This window comes from Periplaneta americana, chromosome 4 (genome assembly GCF_040183065.1).
Source record: "Periplaneta americana isolate PAMFEO1 chromosome 4, P.americana_PAMFEO1_priV1, whole genome shotgun sequence".
Taxonomy (NCBI): Eukaryota; Metazoa; Arthropoda; class Insecta; order Blattodea; family Blattidae; genus Periplaneta; species Periplaneta americana.
Genome location: NC_091120.1, coordinates 26,041,906 through 26,057,197, shown reverse-complemented (window position 1 = coordinate 26,057,197; position 15,292 = coordinate 26,041,906). Strand labels below are relative to the sequence as shown.

Genomic DNA, 15,292 nt, shown 5'->3' with positions numbered 1-15,292 from the left:
TTATTATAATTATTATTATTATTATTATTATTATTATTATTATTATTATTATTATTATTATTATTATTATTATTAACTTGGAAGGCATCATGGAAGCTATTACTTACGTAATAACAGTAATTATTTTATACATCTTGATTACACAACTTTTAACATTGTATCACTTCGGAATATGTATGATAAGACTTTCTTGTGTCAAATTCTAACGTACCTTGTTTACATGTTTCGACCTATTTATGGGTCATCCTCAGAACTGGTCGTTGTTGGTCTTGGCGCCTCTTGTTTTGTTTCCTGTGAGGGTGTGTTCGTGTGGTATAATGTAGAGTCAAAGAGTGTGTGTGTTCTGAAATTGAGTTGTGTGTTGATAATTTCGTTGGGGTGTGTTTTCGTGTCTCTGTATATTTCATATTGTTCTAGTGTGTTTAGTTTCTGGCTTTTTGGTTGGATGTGTAGTATTTCCACGTCTGTGTTGATGTCTCTGTGGGTGTGGTTTGCATTTGTGATGTGTTCTGCATATGTTCAAACACTTACAAAGAACACATCACAGGCATAACAAAATTACAAAACACCTCCACATATACAGAACACATAACAAATGCTAACCACACCCACAGAGACATCAACACAGACATGGAAAACTACACATCCAACCAAAAAGCCAGAAACTAAACACACTAGAACAATATGAAATATACAGACACACGAAAACACACCCCAACGAAATTCTCAACACAACTTAATTTCAGAACACACACACTGTATGACTCTACATTATACCACACGAACACACCCTCACAGGAAACAAAACAAGAGGCGCCAAGACCAACAACGACCAGTTCTGAGGATGACCCATAAATAGGTCGAAACATGTAAACAAGGTCGTTAGAATTTAACACAAGAAAGTCTTATCATACATATTCCGAAATTATTTTATGATTCTACTGTATAAATTAAGAAAATCTGGACAACATTTTAGAGAATCATAGTACCATAATGTAACACTGAGAAATCTGTAATAAGTCAAATGACATGGAATTTAAGCAGCTTTAACCTACCAATAGCAACACTATTTTAAGAAATCAAATTCATTCAACTCATCCTTAGATTAATTAATATCACCACTTCGAGGTGTACTGCAATTTAAACATCCAAAGAGGACAGGACTCATTCTTTCTTTATTTTCTTTTTTGGTTGGCTATTTTGAATGTGGTGACATAAAGTTTAACAAAATGAACATGTAGGCCTATAAATGTTTATTAAATTTTGAAGTCAATTTATTCAGCATGTCAGAATACAATATGGGAGGTGCAAGTTTAAATTTCTCAGGATTACATTTTCACATGGAATACCTTTCAGAAATACCAGCTTTATGCAGAGTGTAATAGCATAAGCACAGGATATCAATACAAATATTTTCCATTAAGCAATGCATGTACGTATGATTATATGCTAACCGGACCCAATCAAAACAAATCGCTTTAGCAGCATGCAGAACATCTCAACGAACGTTATTTGTTTGGAAACAAGTACTTTCCACAGTGGAGTGACACAGTAGCGGCAGTGTGCTACAATCTCTATCAATATGTATTTATCTTAATTTGAGACTCGCCTAGTCAGGAAATATGAAGTCCATACGACGTTCCTTCCTACTGCAGAACTTGTCAATTACCCTGGAGTTAAACCTCTCCATCTTGGACATCATACTCTTTTCTATTGACAGTATTGCAAGAGCAGTGAGGCGATCCTGGGACATAGTGTTCCTTAAAAACGTTTTAATGCGTTTAAAGAAAGAAAAACATCTTTCTGGCTCAGCAGTGGTCATTGGTGTTGTAACCAAAATATTTAACAACTTCGTTACTTCACAGAATGGATCCTGTGAATTGTTGGAGGCTATGTATTGTAACAATTGAAATCTCCATCTATATTCCGGAAGTCGGGTCTTCCATATAGAACTACAAGTTGTGTCTTTAACATTGTTTTGTTCAGTACAGTATAGCTGTTGACAGCAACTTCAAGTAGGCGTTTTGGAAAATTATGAGAAAAATTGTCAAAAAATTTGCTGTTTAACAATTTTGTTGCGTCTAGGTAGCTTAAAGACTGAAACGATAAGTAGTTTCCTGAATTATACTGTCATATAATTCCTTGGCTTCAATTTTCTGGACTGACTGATTCAGGAGGAACCTCAAAAGCCAGGTAGATGGCAGCAGCGGTCGGACACTTGAATTACCAAACACATTGTACATAGTTCCGAGTTCTTCCACAAACAAGCATTCTTTCGTTACGCTTTACTTTTGTAATCTCCAAGCTGTGTTGTGCTGAAGCTGACTACAGCACTTCCCCGCGTAAAAATAGCCAATCAGGGCAGTGATTTCAGCTTCGCACATGCGCATTAATTGTCTACATTCTCATGTAGAGTTTTGAGTAGCACATTGTACCCCATGAGGCACCAAAGAGCTAAGAGCGAAGACTAAACACTCTATAATGCGTCATGAACATAACCACGGGAAATTGTCAAATGGCAGATCAAGTACTATGGTATTGCAAATACATTATTTGAGCAAAAATTATCATTGTGCTGTAGCACTGTAGCACATAAGGGCGGGCCGCCCCTGGCGTGACACAAATACGAAGGCCTATAACGATTTCTATCAGAGTGGTCATCTTTTCCATACATACTAGTAAGTACTATTCTTAGACTTCATTTCGGATGTCATAGAGAATAGCATAAACAATTCTGTAGTGATACCCTCCATGTGCCCTGTCAAACCTAAAGTATCAAGATTGGTGAGTATCGATAGGGTTGCCATCCATCCAGGTTTTGCCGGACATGTCCTCTTTTTTAGAGTTAAATTTTTCGTTCGGGCAGGTTTTTAGATTTTGGCTAATTGTCCGGGTTTTTAGGTTAAGTTCAAAATATCGACCCTCCCAAGTACTAACATTGTAACTCATTTTTTACATTTTTTACATTTTTCAGGAGATGAAAATGAAGTTTTAAAATGATCGTGTAAATTAGTGTATACAAAAATGTAGAGTAACAATAAGATTTTACATACAATTGGGAAGGTTTAGAGCTATACAATGATAGTACTGGGAGAAAAAGAAACAATTTAAGACCATATTAACTAAGACAACTCAAAACCATAAAAAATTGAGGAAGGTTTAGAGCTATACAATGATAGTACTGGGAGAAAAATAAACAATTTAAGACCATATTAACTAGGACAACTCAAAACCATAAAAAATTGAGTTACTATGTTAGTACTTGGGAGGGTCGATATGACGTTACTAATGAAGGAAAATCTCTCAAACATTTGTAACAATTACTTTTTTGTAACTTGGAACCTTCTAATTGTTACAGTTAAGTAATGCTTTAGTCCACCCCACTTTAAATGCTCTCGTTTTTTTTATTGGGTTATTTTACGACGCTGTATCAACATCTAGGTTATTTAGCGTCTGAATGAAATGAAGGTGATAATGCCTGTGAAATGAGTCCAGGGTCCAGCACCGAAAGTTACCCAGCATTTGCTCGTATCGGGTTGAGGGAAAACCACGGAAAAAACCTCAACCAGGTAACTTGCCCCGACCGGGATTCGAACCCAGGCCACCTGGTTTCGCGGTCAGACGCGGTGACCATTACTCCACACGTGTGGACTAAATGCTCTCGTGAACTTCTCTTTCTGTACTCTTTGACCGCAATATTATCGATGTTTTATTTTTGTAATGTTTGGAAACTTGCGTCTTGTGTTTAAAACTGTTGCCACTATGTGACAATGCTATATGTCATCTTCTGGTTACTATTGCTTGCTGGCTGCCGACTTTCATAACGGTCTTTTTGTGCTGTGCATGCTTGTAGTTTGTAAGAGGAAAAACTGTCAAAAAGAAAGTGTAAATTTTCTGCCGAGTTACAGAAGAAGTATTCTTCTTTTCAAAGAGGTAGAGATGATTTCGAGGGTGAATGCATGGTATATACAACTCGACCAAGTTAAGTCTGCGAGCCGAGAGGGGAAGTTGGAGGCAGTTCTGTAGTGAAAGGAGGCGGTAATGAGAGGAGACCAGTACAGTCTCACATGACAGCAAAGTTTTCCTACTGCACTTCAGTTCATAGAGCGGTAACAATTTAAGATGCTTTGAAATAGACTGTACTTCTACTTCTACTTGACAGTGAGGTTTGGCGTTCTGATTGGCAAGCATGGGCATAGGAGAGAAAGTTGCATGAGTGGGGGGAGGCTGGGAGACAGCGTAACTGTTGCCTTTATCTGAAGACAAGGACAAAAAATGCGTGTGCTCCGTAGTGTATTTTAAATGATGTGCACACATTGAAATCTGAGCGTCAAGTGACCTATGTGACAACTGTGTTTTGCCTCTACATTCCATCCTGATACCCCCACTCGCAGACTTGACTTGGACAAGCTGTAAAGCTGGTACATTTGTTTCAGTGTCGAATAAATGAGGACTTGATTTGCAAGTGCATCTGGATTGCGAAAAAAACAAAACATTTCAATGAGAAAGTTCTTCTACAGAATTAACTGACTTTTTTGTAAAACCTGGCAGCAAATTGGAAGATGAAGTAACAGCAGCAGAAGGAATTTTGCTTTCCACACTGGTGAACACCACAATAGTTACAATGTGATGGCGTGCACATCTGGCCTACTGAAGACGACGTTCCCAGATTCGGATATTGCGAAGAAGTTTATTGTGGAAAAATGAAGACAGACGCAATTATAAACTCTGCTTTGGCACCTGATTCTTTGGGAAATGTTTTAAAAACCATTGAAGAAAATGAAATACTTTATTGTGGAGTTTCCACTGATGGAAGTAACCATGGTTCAATAAAGCTCTTTTCAATATTTATCCAGTATTTCGAATGGAAGAACGGTGGTTTGTAGTCCAAAATATTGAATTGAAACGTCAACCCAAGAGACTGCAGGTACAATATCGTCATATATAACAATATAGGATACCAAAGTATTGAAATTGTATGTTATTTTTATTGTTTCTTGTGATTTATAATTAGACTCATGGTTATAAAGAATAAATTATAACCAATTCACTTGTTTGTATTACAGAAAGGGTTTGGAATTGAACAGGTTACATCAGCTGCTTGTCTATGCGGATGACGTGAATATGTTAGGAGAAAATCCACAAACGATTAGGGAAAACACGGAAATTTTACTTGAAGCAAGTAAAGAGATAGGTTTGGAAGTAAATCCCGAAAAGACAAAGCATATGATTATGTCTCATGACGAGAATATTGTACGAAATGGAAATATATAAATTGGAAATTTATCCTTTGAAGAGCTGGAAAAATTCAAATACCTGGGAGCAACAGTAACAAATATAAATGATACTCTGGAGGAAATTAAACACAGAATAAATATGGGAAATGCCTGTTATTATTCAGTTAAGAAGCTTTTATCATCTAGTCTGCTGTCAAAAAATCTGAAAGTTAGAATTTATAAAACAGTTATATTATCGGTTGTTCTTTATGGTTGTGAAACTTGGACTCTCACTGTGAGAGAGGAACATAGGTTAAGGATGTTTGAGAATAAGGTGTTTAGGAAAATATTTGGGGCTAAAAGGGATAAAGTTACAGGAGAATGGAGAAAGTTACACAACGCAGAACTGCACGCATTGTATTCTTCACCTGACATAATTAGGAACATTAAATCCAGATGTTTGAGATGGGGAGGACATGTAGCATGTATGAGCAAATCCAGAAATGCATACAGAGTGTTAGTTGGGAGGCCGGAGGGAAAAAGACCTTTGGGGAGGCCGAGCCGTAGATGGGAAGATCATATTAAAATGGATTTGAGGGAGGTGGGATATGATGATAGAGGCTGGATTGATCTTGCTCAGGATAGGGACCTATGGCCGGCTTATGTGAGGGCAGCAATGAACCTTCGGGTTCCTTAAAAGCCAGTAAGTATGTCACTTGTTTGTATTATTATTTTGTTATTTAAGGTTAAGAAAATTACTACTAGCAATATTTCTCAGCTTCAACAGTCTACATACTATACATATATCAGTATGATAAGATCTGTTCAGAAGTAGGTGTCGATAAAGTGTCCTCTTTTTTGCTTATCAAAATATGGCAACCCTAGTATCAAGCCAAAATTAAACATAATCTGATATATTTACTAAAACCAGTATGTTTATATTAAAGCACCATCTTTTTCTGGATGACTTCAGGGACAACCATCAGAAAATAAAATGGTTTGTTAATAGTACATTATGCAACGAGCCTATAATGATAGTAATTAAGAAGCGAGTATGGATGTATATGAAACGAGCGCAAGCGAGTTTCATAATTTTCATACGAGCTTCTTAATTACCATTATAGGCGAGTTTCATACGACTTTTTATGCTCGACCATATTTCTAACTTGAAATTATTCATTTTGTTTGTATCTAACTGACCTTGAGCAATACCTAGTAAATTGTGAGATGTGCGCAGACGCGAAAGTATTGATTTTTTCCGAGGAACAGATGTCCACATTGACCTTCATAGCCTATAAGAACATACAGAGTAAACTAAATATTAACTTTGATATGACACTGAAATTAAATTAGACATTGAAAAACGAGATAACAAATTGAATTTATTTGAATATTATTTACAATTGACGCTGATTATTATAGTAACAGAACATAACCTTCTGCGACAGTATTGGATTTCCAGCCTTCGTGACTTTTCGCTAATTCTCTTTCGATTGCATATCCGAGAATAATCGATACTTGCAGTTTTATAATGGTACAAAGCTGACTTGTCATTGGCTGAGGTTTTATAACGGTACAAAGCTGACTTGTCATTGGCTGAACACATGTACTTTAATGACGTGCATTAAAGGATTGCTACCAGGTGTATAATTACTACATTTTGGCATGGTCGAGCATAAAATTAATTAACTCACAAAGGGACATGCATAATCATTGAACTGCAAAAAAAAAAAAAAAAAAAAAAAAAAAAAAAAAAAAAAAAAAAAAAAAACCAAAGGCACACATGCACGCGCACAGACACACACACACACACACAAGAAACCCTGCGTGCGCTCGCGAGAGAGAGGAAGAGAGAGTAGGAGATCTATGATTAGCATACCACAACATCACGATTGTGGAAATGTCCCTAACGTGACATGGAAACAATTCTGATTTTTACATCCCTTGAGGCTTTCACTTGTCATGAACCATGCATGATATTACATTTTCACACAGGTAGTCTTGGAAACAATTTTCTATCTGGTATATACCAGTGGCGGCTGATTGACTGAGGCAAGTGAGGCTGGGCCTCAGTCACTTGGCTTAAATGAAATCAAATTTTGTGTTTTCATATAATGTATTAGTTATTTGAAAGAAAGCATATATCGCTGTAGAAGCATTTGAAAACTTTGATGTATATAGACCTGTTTTTCAGTAAAATTTGTTCCCGAGGCCGGGATCGCTCGTGCCGGGTCTGGCTTGTGATGTATATAGACCTGTTTTGCAGTAAAATTTGTTCCTGAGGCCAGAATCGTTCGTGCCGGGTCTCGCTTAATGTATTTCATGTCCTTTCGCAGGATTTGAGTTTGGGCTTAAAACGTTGTAGCTGAGGCACATTTCGGCCGGCCTGGTCAGATTTCACTCGTCCCATCCATGGGCCGGCCTCAAGGGTAGAGTGGGATGGGAATAGCAGTGGTGACTTGTCTTCCTAACTAGGCCATAAGTAACAAAATTCCAGCTCCTTGGCAGGCAGAGACCCACACCATTCTCTCCCCTTATGTCTCAGTTTATGACATATAAGCGAGGGTGTAGTACAGTAGTGAATGTGGGCCAATGTTGTTATGTATTTCGGGAAAATATAAACAGAAACAAATGAGAGAAGTAATGCTGGTGCAGTTAATTCATTGTTAGAGTGTCCTTTTTTGAGAAGAAATAATACTGAAAGAAAGGAAGTTTTAAATAAAAATAGAGACTACCGAGATACCTACGACATCGCTGATAATTTTTCTCACACATAATCTTAAAACGCGAGTTTCTATTGCATCCTGGTATGGGCAACATAAATGGTTATGTGGTAATGTGATGCAAAATAAACTTCTCTTGGCCTTGTTTGTTGCTGTCAAAGAAAAAAAATAAAAAGAAAAGAAAGAAAGGGGAATTTCAACACATATGGGTTGCTTCATCACACTGAAACAATCACTGAAACTCAGAGCATAACAGCTTATTTGGTGAGTGAAATTATTATTTTTCATTGATAATAATAAGAATAGACTAATAATAATAATAATAAGAATAATAATAATAATACAGTGATAATGATATTAATAATATAATAACAATAATAATTAATATCATAAACAAACATTTCCTATCGGAGGCAATTAAACTAGTTGCATCTGGCCTCACCGAGGATTTTGATCACCGGCCGCTACTGGTATATACACACAGATGAGGGAAGTATCTTAATCGTTGTGGAAGCATGGATATTACATCTCATTGACGATCACTCATTTAAAATGAAATGCTTGACAATAATTACATGACGTATCATTTACTAACCCTATAGCATAATACTTACACTGCCTTAATTTCTAATTTCTCATCTTTATGCATTGTTCATGGTACCAACGCCATTTATACAGACCTGCATCTTTTACAACTTGAAACACTAAGTCCTACCACATTTCCCTGGATGGCCACAGGCACTCATTATGAAAGCAGTAAGAATCACGATAGTTATTTATACAACAAGGATACAAAGTGACTTATTTCTGCATGCGTGAGAGGATTGTGGGACACAAAATATTTACAAGGAAAAGAGAAATAATTATCAATAAAGCAATTAATTTCTCTACAATCATAAAGGTCTTGGGGTCATACTGCTCAACATATTTCATTTATCTTGTCATCTTATAATATGACAGATTTCAAGTTCATCGCCATTTTGTATTTTTGATTTCAAATAGAAACTTCTTAATTTTTTATTTACTTACAAAGGAACCTGGAGGTTCATTGCAGCCCTCACATAAGCCCTCCATCGGTCTCTATCCTGAGCAAGATTAATCCAGTCTCTGCCATCATATCCCACCTCCCTTAAATCTATTTTTATATTATCTTAATTGTTTAACAAAAGATATTATACAGGGTGATTCAGAAGGGTTAATAGTAAATATTTTAGGGGTGGTAGTTTGGACTAAAGCTATTCTAAGTAAAAAGGTTCATGTCAATTTCTGTCAAATTTTCAATGGGTGTGGACATACAGCTGTTCAATGTTACGTATAACAAGCTTTACAAGTGATAGAAGGAAAGACAAATTAATTAATGATTGTAATTATTTATTATTTATTTGGCATCAATATATTTAAACCGTTCAAAATAATGGTTCAAAAATTTTACTGTCCACTTCAATGCACTTTTCCGCTCTGTTGACAACAGTGAGTGTTACTCTTCTGTAGTCGTCTTGTCATTCATTTATGACAGCAACACTATTCATAATACGAGCTACCAATTCATTCCTTGTCATCATCCTTACATGTTTCAGCACACGTGAATAATCATCCAATCAATACAGAGATAACATGTGGTCAGCAAGATGATACCCCCTCTCACCTCAATCATTATAGCTGGTTTTCGAAATCCGATTTTACTACTCTTTGTAGCTTTTCTAATTCATTATGGTACTGGGTGACACTGGACCCATCACTGATCGAAATTCCACGAAAAAATTTCATCTTTCATGAAGAATCGAACAAGCGCTCATTCTGCATTACTAATGCAAGGCATGATGCCTTAGAGCAGATGTGTCAATAGGGAACGCATTATTATATACTGAAAGGTAGAGATGATGTTTCAAATAGGCTACTTGATTGTTTATACATATATAACAGTTGCCAAAGTAGATAAAAGTTCAGTCAGGTATAAGCAACTGCGGCGATTCAAGGCTGCTTCACGTTCGGGACTTCGGGAGTGATCAAACTCGATGTCTCAAAATACTCACAAGCAGTCTTTATGTCAACGACACGATGTATATGACATTGTCGTGCAGGTTTTCAGCTTTGCGGGCACTGTTAATCTTGCTTTCTTGATCGTTGTTCATCTCTAGTACACACTCATTCTTCGCATTTGATTCAGACTTCCTTGACCAAACACAGCACTCCTGCTGTGGTTTCTCAGGCTCCCTACTCCACCGACATGGCTCCATGTGATTTTTTATTATTCTTCTAGTTGAAAATGTCGCTGAAAGGGACCCGACTTGAATCCAGAGAAGACATTATGTGGAATGTGACAGCCCAGCTGAACACCATTCCAAAAGATGCGCTTCAGAAGTGTTACCAACAATAGAGGGAATGCTGGGAGAAATGTGTGCATTACCAAGGGGACTACTTTGAAGGAGATTAGAGTAAATGTATTATGTATGAATAAATTATTTTTTACTCAGCAACGAAATGAGACAGAAATACGATTTTTGTGGTTTTGTATTCTTTAAGCCCACACATGTTTGAAATGGCTCCCTTCTGCCACAGTACACTCCCAACAACGACGTACAACAGTGCGACATACCAACTGGATAGTTGCTAATGGAATATCATTACAGGCATGTTCAATCTGAACTCTCAGTTCCTCCAGTGTTTGTGGTTTTATGGCGTACACTGAGTACTTTAGAGCTCCCCATAGGTCGAAGTCTGGATAGGTTAAATCCGGAGATCGAGGCAGGAACTCCGCAGCACTTCCTCTTCATCCTATTCATCTCTGATTGAGTGTGCGATCGAGAAAATTCCTAACACTGACATGAAAGTAAGCTGGAGCCCCGTCTTATTGAAAGTAAAACCCATTTTCATTCTCAAAGAGTTCATTAAGACGTGGAATCTTAGTTTCCAACATTTGCAGGTATTTCTCACCCATGACTGTCCCTTCGAAGAAGTAGGCCCAATTATTCCTCTGGAAGACAGACCACAGCATACTGTTACTCCTGGAAGATTGACGGTCTTTTCTTGAAAGATGTGTGGGTTTTCGTTAGCCCAGTACACACAATTGTGCCATTAAGTTTAAATGTGGCTTCATCTGACCAAACAATTAAGTCTTGAAAATCTTCCCTTTCATCACACATGTTCAAGAACCACTCACTAAATTCCAGTCGTCTATCTGGGTCGTCCTCATTTAATGCATGGACAAGTCTCGGAATGTAAGGCTTCCATTTTTGAGCTCTCAAAATTCGATGAACACTGGATTTGCTGATACCAATCCACGAGAACATTGCCTCATTGACTTCTTTGGGGACAGTGCAAAAGCCTGCATGATTGCATCAACACTCTCGTTACCAGTGAAACTTCTCTTTCTTCTGCACTGCCCTTTCAACACATCTTGCACCATTCCATTGACTTCAAACTTGTCTCGGATTCTTGTAATAGTTAACCTTGGTGGTTGTGTTCCAAATTCAACCCTCCAACGTCAATGAACCTCAACAACATTCTCCACTTCCCAATAACATTTCAGTATCCACTTATGTTCATCGAACGTTAATTGCAACACCATGTTTGTTTATAAACCAATGAACATGTTTCCATGCTTTCCACTGCCTTCTGAATCATAAAAAATGGCAAAAATCGTATTTCTATCTCATTTCTTTGTTATGAAATAGTATTTCAAAGTGTGTATACATCAATTTGAGACACTCTGTATAAATAAAAATAAATATTGTAACTGTTTTCAGAGTTGAATCTCACTCTGGACTTCCCTGTAAATTGTAATACAGGAATGATGAAATGTTGCACTAAAACTTGAAATAAATGTTTATCTTTGCTCAGGAAAGCATCACGTGATAGACTTTGTCCACATCTAAGACTATTCCTGATTTCTCAACTCAGTAGCATTACATCATGATCCTCAGATATTCAGTTCAGTCACAGGCAGTCAGTTTAAAAGTTAATTCGTGGTTAAGGTACTATAACAATTGGGAAAAATGAAAAATAGTGACAATGTTCCTTTGCATCAGTATGTTAACGAATTCAAAGAGGTATTCACAACTGATGACTAAATATTTTTCTGGAAGGACTGTGAAAAAATTATTAACACTTCATAAATAAATAGCTGCTGTTAACCACTAAAACAGTCGGCTAGCTAGGCAATCTTTACTTGGACAATCTTCTGCCCCACCTCCTTCAGGACCAACAAGATTTGCTCAGCATTCAAAAAATTTGTGTGCAGCATTAATTTCCGCTGATATCCCACTCTCGAATATTAATAAATCTGAACTTAGAAATTTTTATTATCAAAGTATAAGCAGTGCCATCTTAACACATGAGTACGGTGAAAGTTGTCCGGGGTCCTCATGCTAATCTATGCACAGGCCTGAATTTAACATTAATTTTCCAATTATCCGTCTCAACATTCAAATCTCCTGCTAAACTAATTTTCCAATTACCCGTCTCAACATTCAAATCTCCTGCTAAACTAATTTTGCCAATTACTGTCAGTGACACAGTTCATCTGCCCTGGAAGGAATGCGGAGTTGGGGTAGTAGTTTCGCACTAGTAGTGGATGGAGAGAAAGTTAGAAATGCAATGTAGCGTGCATTATAAAAACATTGATTTACCAATTCCGCGCTATGTTACTATTGGAGTACACTTCACATGAAAGTTATATTGCTACGTCTTAACTTTGAATATATATTTACACAAGCAATCCTATTAAGCAAACGTTCACCTTCGTCTTCCAAGTACAAATGAAGAGAGAAAAATGTTTTTTTGGAGAAAATAGAAAGGGAATTAAACAGAGGGTATTCACACCAAAAGTACTGTTAGCCAGCCGCTTGCTCCAAAGTTAGCCTCACACCCCTCTAAACAACACCCCTAACTTCCCCAAGGTTCAGGGCAGATGAGCTGTGTCATCGACTGTACCTGTCTCAACATTCAAATAAACTAATTTTCCAATTACCCATCTCAACATTCAAATCTCCTGCTCAACTAATTTCCAATTATCTGTCTCAACATTCAAATCTCCTGCTAAACTAATTTTCCAATTACCCGTCTCAACATTCAAATCTCCTGCTAAACTAATTTCCAATTATCTGTCTCAACATTCAAATCTCCTGCTAAACTAATTTTCCAATTACCCGTCTCAACATTCAAATCTCCTGCTAAACTAATTTTCCAATTACCCGTCTCAACATTCAAATCTCCTGCTAAACTAATTTCCAATTATCTGTCTCAACATTCAAATCTCCTGCTAAACTAATTTTCCAATTACCCGTCTCAACATTCAAATCTCCTGCTAAACTAATTTCCAATTATCTGTCTCAACATTCAAATCTCCTGCTAAACTAATTTTCCAATTACCCGTCTCAACATTCAAATCTCCTGCTAAACTAATTTCCAATTATCTGTCTCAACATTCAAATCTCCTGCTAAACTAATTTCCAATTATCTGTCTCAACATTCAAATCTCCTGCTAAACTAATTTTCCAATTACCCGTCTCAACATTCAAATCTCCTGCTAAACTAATTTCCAATTATCTGTCTCAACATTCAAATCTCCTGCTAAACTAATTTTCCAATTACCCGTCTCAACATTCAAATCTCCTGCTAAACTAATTTCCAATTATCTGTCTCAACATTCAAATCTCCTGCTAAACTAATTTCCAATTATCTGTCTCAACATTCAAATCTCCTGCTAAACTAATTTCCAATTATCTGTCTCAACATTCAAATCTCCTGCTAAACTAATTTTCCAATTACCCGTCTCAACATTCAAATCTCCTGCTAAACTAATTTCCAATTATCTGTCTCAACATTCAAATCTCCAGCTAAACTAATTTCCAATTATCTGTCTCAACATTCAAATCTCCTGCTAAACTAATTTTCCAATTACCCGTCTCAACATTCAAATCTCCTGCTAAACTAATTTCCAATTATCTGTCTCAACATTCAAATCTCCTGCTAAACTAATTTTCCAATTACCCGTCTCAACATTCAAATCTCCTGCTAAACTAATTTCCAATTATCTGTCTCAACATTCAAATCTCCTGCTAAACTAATTTCCAATTATCTGTCTCAACATTCAAATCTCCTGCTAAACTAATTTTCCAATTACCCGTCTCAACATTCAAATCTCCTGCTAAACTAATTTCCAATTATCTGTCTCAACATTCAAATCTCCTGCTAAACTAATTTTCCAATTACCCGTCTCAACATTCAAATCTCCTGCTAAACTAATTTTCCAATTACCCGTCTCAACATTCAAATCTCCTGCTAAACTAATTTCCAATTATCTGTCTCAACATTCAAATCTCCTGCTAAACTAATTTTCCAATTACCCGTCTCAACATTCAAATCTCCTGCTAAACTAATTTCCAATTATCTGTCTCAACATTCAAATCTCCTGCTAAACTAATTTTCCAATTACCCGTCTCAACATTCAAATCTCCTGCTAAACTAATTTCCAATTATCTGTCTCAACATTCAAATCTCCTGCTAAACTAATTTTCCAATTACCCGTCTCAACATTCAAATCTCCTGCTAAACTAATTTCCAATTATCTGTCTCAACATTCAAATCTCCTGCTAAACTAATTTCCAATTATCCGTCTCAACATTCAAATCTCCTGCTAAACTAATTTTCCAATTACCCATCTCAACATTCAAATCTCCTGCTAAACTAATTTCCAATTATCTGTCTCAACATTCAAATCTCCTGCTAAACTAATTTTCCAATTACCCGTCTCAACATTCAAATCTCCTGCTAAACTAATTTCCAATTATCTGTCTCAACATTCAAATCTCCTGCTAAACTAATTTTCCAATTACCCGTCTCAACATTCAAATCTCCTGCTAAACTAATTTCCAATTATCTGTCTCAACATTCAAATCTCCTGCTAAACTAATTTTCCAATTACCTGTCTCAACATTCAAATCTCCTGCAACTCGGTTGAAAGAGAAAAATTACCGGTACTACTTGTAGTGGAGAGTTGGCATGCCTGATATCCTGTAAAACATTGACTTCAGGCCAATTATAAAGAAAGTTCGCAAATGTTTGTGTTGAACATTTATCAATAATAAATAATTCATGGTAAGTTAATAATGTGCGCCTGTGTTATCTCACTGTGATTCACCAAACAACTACCATTTTTATATTGAAATTTTTGTTTTCAAGTTCAAGGCTCATGTGTTGTCGAAACCCTTGTAATGATTAATCTTTGCTGTACCTACATAATGTTTTTAATGTTAAAACATTGATTTTGATGGAGGCACTAATAAACAGTGTTGTCATATTTAGCGATAAGTCGCTAAATCTAGGAAATTTTGAATCAGTCTCAACGACAAA

General features: G+C 36.5%; 1 protein-coding gene across 2 annotated transcripts in view; it reads right to left on the bottom strand.

Annotated features, from left to right (window-relative positions):
• The window catches only part of LOC138697635 (protein bric-a-brac 2-like), a 519,146-nt gene that overhangs the window by 496,583 nt on the left and 7,271 nt on the right, over positions 1–15,292 (bottom strand). The gene's annotated exons all lie outside the window — the stretch shown is intronic.